Here is an 11,384-nt window from a genome sequence, read left to right as displayed (position 1 = left end):
CAAGCGCCACTGTAGGACATTTTCAAAATGATCCTGATGACATCAGACGGACCACCTACAATTAATCACTAGTAATCGATCTAACTGCACTAAATAAAGAACCTTCTGTGCATCAAGAGACGCAATAAAACACTGCTTGTTTGTTTGTGTTTGATTCATGGAAAAAAGAACCGCCGGATGTTACTTTGGGGAATTGCGCAAGTGGTTCAAAAATGTAATTTTCGTGTGGTTTTAAAGGATAAGTGGTGCCATGTAGTGGGGCGCAGTTTAAACAAAAGCGTCTGCAATCTCTGAGTCAATGGAGAGAAATTGATCAATGGTTGTTGTTGCTACTGTGGCTCCCGCTGCTTTCGGTCTGCTGCTACTAGTGCAGTAAAGCCAGGCAACGTTGTGCACGGCAACAGTGACGTGAGTCGGTCCGGTCGGTCCGCTTCTTGAGGCAGGTGGTTTGAAGTGTGCTAACTCGATGCAGACCCCTAAAACGTGATTTTATTTCAAAATAGGCCCTTCCTTGGCACAAAAGTAACACTACGAGGTTTTTAAACCGCCATTTCAACAATCAACGCTGACTTAATAGTTGACTTTAGTGTCACTTTAAGTCCCTTCGGGAAAATGGACAACCATCTTTAGAAGCAGCTTGACACGTCCTCGGCCATGGACTCCAATCATCTCTCTTTCTACCTGCTTTTTTCTCCTTGTTCTTTGGGGACGTGCCCGTATTTAGGGCTGCAGAAATAGTGCCTTTTCGTCTTCTCAAGCTCTCCTCCTTCTTCTTGTCCAACCGCTTGCTTCATTTCACTGCTGCTAGAAGTGGTTCTTGCCCTGTGACATGAATAATGGTCTGAAATATCACTGGAAAATGAAATATGAGATTAAATAGCACTCATGTAGGCACCAATTTTGAAAATTTATAGGCACATATATGCATTTTAGCACAAATGCCAGATATAGGTGTTTGTAGGCACTATAAAAACACTATAAAAGCCCTTCCTAGACTCTGTAAGAGACAAATGGATATAAGGGACACTAGAATGCCTAGAGTAAAATATGGGATGATAAGAAAATGCATACGAGGTCCCCTGCTTATAAGAGACATCTCATATAGAAGACAAGAATTGCTGCCCCGAGCATGCCTCTTATAAGGGAGTTTAACTTTATATCAAAGTGGCACGATAGGAACACAAGGAATAAAATAGGCATTTGCCTAAAATCCGGTCTCTAGATTAAAAGTGCTGAAACTTTAGATTATTTTATTTGGGGTCATTTTGTAAACATGTTGATCACTGACAGTTGTGTAATGATTTTAGGGGTTTCGAGTTCAAAATCTACTTTATAATTATAAGAGATGCTGTTGTGGAGGGCTCTGGAGGTTTCAATCACTTGGGGGCCTTTAAAGGGACGCTAAAGAACAGTACCATATTTTTTGTATTAGCAAATTGCTCTTCCACGGTACCGAAAACACCACGCTTGTGGTGATAAGACACTTGATGAGAGAGAAAAATAGGCAATAACAAAATATGCGTGAAGATGCCACCTTGAAGTTTCCGCACCATTCGTCGTGATGTCACACATTTTAACGGCGCGTACTAGGGCCTACGTAGTTTCTAACTGGTAAAAATGAAGTGAAGTTCCCTCTTAACGTACCAAGTTTGAGAAGTTTTGGTGAGTTATTGGTGCAAAAATATGATACACTTTGTAATCCGTGACGTCACATGCGGAGATTTCAGCAGAAAAATTAAAAATGAAACTTTAAACTTTATTTTCTTCTCTATTACTAAACCTATGATGGTGAAATTGTTGTGTTCTCGGAGAACAGTTCATCAATCTAAACTGATTCATTGTCTCTCTGTGTCCCTTTAACATGCTTCTAAGTCTAAGCACATGGGCCCTTAGCATTTTTCTTCCATCAAAATGGGGCTGCCATGCCGGAATGTTATCCCTTGACCTGTGGGTTCACTCATGATTGCCTTGGCGTCACTGTGCCCCCAGTCGGATGGATTATTAAATGGCGCCCTTTGGCTCTCTTATTTTCGTTGTGTGATTGCAAAGATGTTTTATTGTTTGCTTCTTAGGCTACAGTTGCTTCTGTGATGATATTTTTTGCCTACTGTATAGAAAATAAATTTTTCATGCTTTGTAATAAATAGTTTGATGTGTTGGAATACAAGAGGTATCAATTGATTGATATGTGGGGTTTAACGTCCCAAAACCACATATGGTTATGAGAGACGCCGTAGTGGAGGGCTCCGGAAATTTCGACCACCTGGGGTTCTTTAACGTGCACCCAAATCTGAGCACACGGGCCTACAACATTTCCGCCTCCATCGGAAATGCAGCCGCCGCAGCCGGGATTCGAACCCGCGACCTGCGGGTCAGCAGCCGAGTACCTTAGCCACTAGACCACCACGGCGGGGCACAAGAGGTATCAAAGCTTCACTGTAAAATAATGTGTAAATTTGAGTGTGAGAGAATGGGGAAATCTTACTTGAAAGCTTGTGTACAGGTGTGCTTCTTGCTCATAAAACCAGGTGGTACAGTACTGTTTTGCTCACAAAACCAGGCGGACCTCGCTTTCTTTGAACTCTGATATCTCGAGATGTCGGTGAAGTTGAAATTTTTCTCTCACACCTACATATGCTTTTTACCCCTTATCTTTTATATGTTTTGTGCCACGCAATAAACATCTCAATGCCCAAAAGTTTTTATACTTTATAGCTGTATCACCAGGAAGAAAATATACAGAAATCTGCCAATGCAGTGTTTGAAAAGGACCTGAACCCCCCCCCCCCCCTTTTTTTTTTCAAGTAATCATGGAATGACCTCAGTAGTGAAGTTTACTACCTCACGAAATTATTGGCACAAAAATTTTGTGAATACACCAAATACAAGTGAAGTTTCAATAGTTTGTTGCACACATTAAGATCTTTTTCTCATTTGTCATGACGACTGCACTGGAAACTACACAGGGAGGGATGACACGAGGGTGGAAAGTATGTCAGTGTGAGTCGTAGAATGCATTTGCTCACATCCAGCACACACATATGGGGTGGAAGAATCAATTGTCCCTTACCCTGTATGTGCCAAGTACTAAGCTCGCTAGTTGAGCCAGATGCCATGCTCCTGCTTATTTTTTCTGAAAGAAAGCAAGGCATGCAAATGCTACACGAGGAGGTAAAACCAGACGACACAAAAACACACTTGACATTTGTGTTGTGCATCCCTGCACAAATTCGCAGGGATGCATACAAGGCAATAAAAAAGCTTACAGAGTGAAAAAACAACTTATCTAGTTCAAATCGCTGTGTGTGCTTGCTGGGCGAACTCGGTTTGCAGGAGACCAATATTCGGTTGTTGCCACTTCATGTGTACAAAATTGTGCAGTGAACAAGTGCTTTTGTTGGACAAAAGCACTGACTCTGTGGACTGTCTTCAGTGCTGTCAAACTGTAGGCTAGTATTCTGCAAATGTTATGCTGGGCAGCAGAATGTTGTTCTATGTACTCTTATTCATGTTTATTTAAGTTCAAGATAGATCTACACCAACTTGCCAAACTATCAGTCCTAATGCTTAAATTCTTTGTTCTTAACTACACATTTGCTCCTGGCTGAGACATTGATGGTTGTCAAGTACCTCACTCAAATAAAGTTGCATGAATTTTACCCACAAGAAGCTCATACCCACACAATATGTTACCTCTGTCCCGGTCAATGAAGGAAGATGACTGCATTATGTAAGTTACATTAATTTTTTTTTTTCTAAAATAGTTATTGGAACTCAAAATTTTATGCACTGCAGGAAAGAAAAACAATGCTATTTAGGCATGTAAGTTCTATGTTCTGTGCGAGTTCTGTGTGATAAAACAGTTTTAGTTCCCAAAACAAGATTGTAGAATAAAATTGAGCAAAACTTGTGAAACATGTTTGTGCCAAAAAAAGAAAAAAAAGTTTTAGAAGGATTGGAGGCCATATTGCTATACACACATTTCATTATCCTATGGTTACTGCTTATGAAAATTTTGTTTAATACAGTAATCCTTCTATAGTAAATCAGCTGTTAGCATGCTACAGGCTGTTATGCATGCCACATGGACATTAGAATGTGAAACATCGGAAGTCTTGCACTAAAATGTTATTTGTTAGTTTATTTTATTGATATTCCTTATTCCAAAGTTTTTATATGTTACCATTTTAGCTTTTCGGTAGTTAATGGTTTCACATGGTGCAAGACCCCAAATTTGCTATGCATTTGCTTCTTACTTTTTAAAATTAGATTGTTATAAAAGCAGCGTCTTCTAGATTTTTGCTTCTTAGGTCATTGGAATATTGACAGAATAAGAAAATTTATCTATATGGAGCAGATGCAGCACTGCAAGGGTGCCATTTTCTCCTTCAAACTCGCAATTTCTGAGGCTTACAAAAGAACGATTGCCATGTGAAACGAGAGAAAACTGTTTATAAAAAACACCACCATTTCATTCCTGTGGGAACACCCAAGTTGCTTTTTAGGTACAATAGGACAAAATATGATGCACCAACGGATCTTTAGAAAGCCTTCAATGTAAACGTTAATGTCAAAGACATCATTTACTTCCTATAGAATGAACCATAGGGTCAGAAAAGGCTACTGACATAACCTGAAGCATACATGCTTAGGCAGGCCAGGTGCTATTATGTTAGGTGATGACATGTGTTATTTCTGTTGCATCATTGCACTGGAGGTCTCTGAGAGACTTCGAAAAAAAAAACACTTCCACATTTGAAAAGATCATCACACACAATTTACTGATCGATGTATTGAAAGCTTTCATAAGGTAGGAAAATTATTATGCAGTAAGAAGAGGTATGCTACAGACCTTAGTCATGTAATATTTCGTTTGTTAACCTTCGTGGAGCAAGTTTAAGTAGCGCTAAGATGTATTCAATAACGAGGCACAGCGTCAGCAGAGGGGGTGCAGAAGAGGTACTTTGCTCTTCTCAAGACACACCAGGACTTGCCTTCCACCAATTTACTCCTTCAAAAATTTTTCACAGTGTCAAAGATGAGAGACACAGCGAATTTGGGTTACAGGACCGCCCCATGACTTCTGTTTTTGTCGTAGTCATTGCTGGTTCTTCTCTTGAATTGTATGTTCCAAGGATGATGGCAGTGACAGTGGTAAGGTTGCAGTAATACTTTCCGCTTTTATTTCTGTGCTTAAGGTGTAAAAATAGCTGGCGAGCACATGTGTTCCCATGTATCTGTGCTTCACAACATGATATACATTATGATCATCTCAAAGTGCTAGTAGGTGTCGACACAGTATGAGCATTTGTACAGTTATGGTATAATGGTTAAACTGCGAGTTCGAACCGTTTATCCAACATGGAATTAAATTTTTTGAAGTTTGAGCTATCAAAAAAACAGCAGCATCCAGCAGTACAGTTAGGAAAGTAATAAAATTTACACATTTCATTCGTTGAATAGCCAAATAGTGTAACATTTCATGCTTTTCATGAAAAATGTTTTGGAGCACCACTGCCCTGTTAAGAACAAAGCCATGCATTTTCAGTGTACCATGGTAAAGATGGCGATTCATGGGCGTGTTGTAGTAACTAACAGACTAAAGTTAGTTCAGCCAGCCTGTGTTCATCATGCAAATCGCTAGCATGACTAATTACTAGCTCTAGATATATACATGTATCATTCCTTATACAAGATTAAACGAGTGCAAAACAAAGGTGTCATGTTGTGAGTGTTGTGCCAACTAGTTGCCTTCAAATGATAAAAACAGTATGTCAAAAAGCTCTTTTTGCAGCATGTCTTCTTCTTGTGTATACTTCTGCATGCTAAGACATGTTTGTTTTAACTGCTGTTGTTGTTGCATAAAAAATATTTACTCTCTGCTTTAATTGAAGTTGATCATGTGCAAGTGGTGAATAGAATTCTCGCTCGAAATTTCATTGTCAGACGGAGAGCCATAGAAGTAGCAGATACAGTTGAATTCCCATTCCTTTTCTTCATGTGTCCTCTGTTTAAAGTCCAGCTCATGCATAACTACTGCACTTTAATGCCTGTGTAGTTAGCCTCACATGCACCACTGGTAGTGCAATTATATCATGTGCACTATTCTTTTTGGTCAGTTCTATTTAAAACAAGAGCATCGGTAATAGACAATGCTGTTCCACCTTTCTAGGTGCACTATTGAAAGAAAAGGTAGAATTATCTGCTTTGTAAACTGCCATTGCATAGTTAATTAATCAGAAGGTTGATTAAAAGGGCTCTGTAACATGTTTTAATTGTGGTCAGCAAACACTGCCAATCGGTAGTTAAGGCTCTCAAGAGCATGCGAGTCAAACATGTAGTGTAATACATGGCCTGGAGTTTGCAAATGTTCAAAGTCAGCTATAAATTGTTCGCTCTTCTCTCAATTAATGATGTCATAAACTGAATTGACTGCACCGTCAATGCAAAGTCTTTGACTACTGTCTGATTTGAGCATTGTGAGCTGCATAGTTAACGCGGCTGCCGCATGAGACCACCACGTTCCCGAGTGCTCGTGCTCACACTTAATGTTAAGCCCCACGTTTGAATAAAAAAAAGGAAAGGAAGCGCTTAAGATCATAATGTGCTCTGATGTATGAACCTCCACAGCTCCTTGTCACCCCTCCCTGCAGAGCTTTCAGCGTAGTCGCTGGTACAAAAGAAGAGCGCAAGTGCTTAAAACTTGTGGCACTCGATTTGTGAGACTATGAGCTCCTTTAATGAAGTCACTTGATAATTACTCTGAAAAGTTTTTCGAGGCCTCTTGAGTAACTTCAGTAACTTTTAAGGATTGGAATTAAGGTGTACTTGATAATTGCAGAATTGAAGCCAGGATTTAGTAAAGCCATGTGTTCAGAGTGAAAATTGCTCGACTGGGACAACTTTATATTTTTCTGGGTATTTGGCCTAAAAGTCTGTTATGGAATACATTGGCATGACGGGTAACATTTTCCCAAAAACATTTGTTAAGCAATTCTGAATGGTCGTAATAAGAGTGCCTTTGTTTATTTTCTATTTCAATAAAAACATTTTCAGACGATCTTGGGAATGTAAATATGTGAATTATTTCAATTTCATTTAAACTAACATCACTTCGCTGATGCTTGTTTTCAGTTCTCCAGTTCAAATATATATTCTAAAGTGAAGAATTAATTATTGTAAGTTGATATTTATTACGTCACGTAGAAATTGTGGTTAGCCATCAAAATAATGTTAGCACATTTAGGTGAATTTATTTGAACAGAATGAATTGAGCAGTATATTTGTGAAATTTTAAAAAATTGTTTCTTGTACAGAAAAACACCTTTAACTTTGAATAGCAATTGTGTGTTGTAGCTGATTGTGTTCTTTTGTTTAACAATTTTTCAACGTCAGATCAAGCACTGCGTAAAGCAGTGCAAGAAATAAATCTAAAAGAAATCGTGTACCAGGATTGAATGTGTAATTTTGTCATTTCTAGCCCGGCATTCTAATCACTACACCAAAACATCATTACCCTAGTGAACAGGCAACGGTTTTATTGTGCGCTGACAAAAAAAAAATGGTGAAAGTTTTTTGTTGTATTGTGCACCATACTGCGATACTGATAAAGACGCTACGCTTGTAGCATTGATAAGCGTGCAGAGCACCCCCTTCCTTCACTCTACTGCCATTTTTATCGCACTGGGTGCCATTTGCCGATTCATGAAGCAAATGCTACGTGGATGTCTAAAAATGTTGCGACAGAAGTAGAGGTAAACTTACTAAATGAACACCAAACAGAAAACTAATGGTCAATTCTAGTGATGCTTTTGGAGTTTCCAAAGACTTCCATAGCTCCACCAGCTGTGGTGAGCAGTAAAAGAATGAAATGAATGTCATGCAGAGTTCTAGGCAAACTTCATCAATTTTTGTGGTTCAGCTTTGACTATCCCATGACTATCCCACTGCTCGAGCTCTTTTGCCAACTTCTCATTGGAGAAACATGTGACTCATACCTTCACTCTAGAACACTGCATTGGCTGGGGCCTAATCAAAAACCTGAGCCTGCCACATTCTGCGGACCGTGCCAGGCCAGTGAATGTAGCTTTAATGGCGGGCCGAGCCGTGCCTAGGTAGTATATAGGTCTAGCCTTAGGGCCGAGCCCGAGTTCATGGTGGTGGGCTAGCGTTCGGCTGGTCTTGTTCTATGCTCAGTTCTTGAGATTCTTTCATATATGTTGAGTGTGCTGATGTGTGCCACATAATAATTTATCCTAAAAAAACACTTTTTATTTGGGTTGAAGTAAAAATAAGTAGCAGTTGCTTATATAATAGGTCTCACTATTGTGTGCTTTGTCAATTGCATTCGTTCTTATTTTACATCCCAAGTGTTGTGATGAAATTGCAGTAATAAGCGTAAGATAATAAATTGATACTTATGACTTGTCATCGGAAGAGTGATCACAGAGCCCCAAAGTTCAGAAACCCTCTTGGAAGTTTCAGCCGTCTGATAAAGCGAAATGTCTGCTCAGAATCTCTACAGAGAGCTATTATTTTTCTTTGGCTCCGTCACTGCTTCAAGAGGTCGTGTTACAACAAGATGGACCGGCACAGCCTGCTTTGCATGCCGATATTGTTAACATGTGAGCTTTCGCCATATTTGCTATATCGTGCGAGAGCTAAATATGGTGCCACCGCAATAGCATTGCAATGTGCCCAGTTCGAGTAGGCCGAAAAGACAAGGTGCAAGACGAAGTATATTCACTTGAATAAATATCTGGCTTAAAAAAATACAAATAGCATGCTAGTGTAACACTCTGAGACGTGATTCCGAAAACACAGCACGGTTTATTCCGCCATCGTTCCAACAACCCCTTCCTTCTTTTCTGGAGACTATCCACTGCCAGTTCATGTCCCAAGTTTGTCGTGCCAGAAGAAGAAAAGTACACCACAGATGGGCCCCCCCTGCAGACAAGTGGCCGTGGGCACTTGAAAAAAAAAATTATCCGACCGAGTTTGTTAGAATGGGTGCTGTCTTGATCCTTTCAATTCTGAATGTGTTTTCATGCTTATTATGCAAGATTGTAAAATGATGTTCAGAACGTTTGATGACTGGAAAAGGACTGTCATAGTGAGGCTGAAGAGCACGGCGGGATGCAACAACACGAACAAAGACGTGTGAAGATGTCTGTAGGTTTGCCAGCAGAAAAACATTGTTCTTAGTATGTGCTGAAGTGGGTGATGGGCGCAGGCATTGCATGAAGGTCCGCAGACGCTGGATTAAAGAAGATGGATCTGGAACACTCTGTGTAGTAACAGGGCTGACGAGGTCACCAGGCAGACGGAGCGTGCAGCCATTAAGCATCTCGGCTACAGAGCAGGGAAGTTCTGGCCAAAGTGTTGAACGAAGGCTGAGAAGCACGATGGGGAGGTGTGATACCCAATCTTTGGCATGAGGCTGTGAAGCGAGTGCTGCTTTTAGATAACGATGGAGTGTCTCTACGATGCCATTTGATGCTGGATGATACGCAGTTGTGCAAATTTGCGCTCAGCCAAGTAGAGATGTGACAGAGGTGAAAAGCGCTGACTCAAACTGTCTGCCTCGATCAGTAGTCACCGTTGATGGTACGCCGAAACAACTAATTCAGGTAGCAAGGAAGGTACGAGCAACTGTTTCTGCCGTGAAGTCGGGCATTGCAGCTGTTAGGCCACTTAGTGTACCTGTCAATGCACGTAAGCAAGTATGTACATCCCCAGCATGGAGATAAAGGTCTGACAATGTCCAAATGAATGGTGTCGAAATGTGCATCAGGGAGAGGAAATTTCTCCAAGGAGGCTTGGTGTGCCGTTGTACCTTCATAAGCTGACACGCTGTGCAAGTGCGAACCCAGTTACAAATGTAAGCGCGTATTCGCGGCCAGACATAGCGTTCAGTAGTCAGGTGTTGCGTAGCTCTTACGCCTGGATGGCAGATTGAGTAGAGGGTGTCAAAAACAGCATGGCACATTTGTGAAGGAACATAGGTACGAGTGGAGTTGTGTGAAAGATCGCACCAGAGAGTGACGTCGTCATCGGGAAAATTGACTTGTTTCAGTTAGAGAGAGGTAGAGGATCGGAGTCATGGAAGCTCATCGTCTAATGTCTGTGCCTCTGGGAGCGAAGACAATGAAAGGTCGATGGTGCCGGTCGTGGCATTGATGGTAATACGACGGAGAGCGTCCGTTGCACTGTTAAAGCTGCCTTTTACATAACGTATGTCTGTTGTGAATTCGGCAATGAAAGCAAGGTGTCGAAGCTCTCGAGGAGTGTGCGTGGTGTTGCAGGAACCTAAAGCCAAAACAAGTGGCTTGTGGTCAGTAAGAATGGCAAATTGTCGCCCTTCTAGAAAGTACCTGAATTGCTTCACTGCAAGGTAGGCCGCGGGGAGCTCTTGCCTGAAAGTACTGTGTCGACGCTAAGTATCGCGTAACTTGTGGGAAAAGAAAGAAATTGGAGCCCATGCGTCATTTATGAAGAGCAGCTCCAACTGCTTCTGAAGAAGCGTCCACCATGAGGCTAGTGGGAGTAGTTGGTGAAGGGTGGTACAGAAGTTTGGTCTTTACAGTGGCAAAAGCTTGATCCGCGACTGTGTCCCAAGAAAGTACGGCTGACTCGGCTTTCGAAGTCGAGAGTAGTGCTTCCAAAGGCTGCAGCAGTGTAGAGCATGTAGGGATGAAGTGATGATAAAAATTGACGAGTCCAAGAAAACATTGCAGACTATGTGTGGACGTGGGAGGCGGACAGTCCATGATGGCTTGAACCTTGTCAGGTAGAGGAGTGATGCCATCTGATGTCCGAGGAACGCTATCTCTGAGACTCCAAACTGACACTTTTCGACATTGATGACCAAGTCGTAATCACGCAGTCGAGTGAAAAGCTCACGGAGATGTGCCTTGCGCATTTCAGTGTTCTTGCTGGCAACCAGATGACCGTTCATATAGGCGAAACCAAACGACCAGCCTCTTGTGCCTTTATCTATACAATGCTGAAATGTATGAGCTGCGTTTCTCAAACCAAAAGGCATTCACAAATACTCATAAAGCCCAAATGGGGTAATTATTGCAGTTTTGGGAATGTCGGAAGGCTCAACAGAAATCTGATGATAAGCTTTTACGGAGATCAATCTATGAGTATACTGTTGCGCTGGTTAAAAAGGCAGTGCAGTCCTGAATATTGGGTAACGGGTATCAATCTGGAACGGTGACTGCATTGAGAGTCTGATAATCACCACAGGGCTGCCAGACATTGTTCTTCTTGGGAACCATGTGTAGCGCTGATGACTATGAGCTTGATGACAGACGAATGATCTGCAGCTGTAACATATGCTCGAATTCGTTGCGAGCAATTCGAAGTTTATCAGGGCC

General features: G+C 41.3%; 1 long non-coding RNA gene across 1 annotated transcript; it reads right to left on the bottom strand.

Annotated features, from left to right (window-relative positions):
* Positions 1-473: 473 nt before the first annotated feature.
* Positions 474-3,217, bottom strand: LOC142776287 (uncharacterized). Its single transcript, XR_012887421.1, has 2 exons — positions 3,071-3,217; positions 474-822 (listed from the first exon to the last, which is right to left on the bottom strand). It is a non-coding gene; the product is annotated as an uncharacterized LOC142776287 (long non-coding RNA).
* Between the last annotated feature and the right edge of the window lie 8,167 nt (positions 3,218-11,384).

This window comes from Rhipicephalus microplus, chromosome X (genome assembly GCF_043290135.1).
Source record: "Rhipicephalus microplus isolate Deutch F79 chromosome X, USDA_Rmic, whole genome shotgun sequence".
Classification (NCBI taxonomy): Eukaryota; Metazoa; Arthropoda; class Arachnida; order Ixodida; family Ixodidae; genus Rhipicephalus; species Rhipicephalus microplus.
Note: the sequence above shows the minus strand (reverse complement) of the source record. Positions and strands in the feature narration are given on the sequence as shown.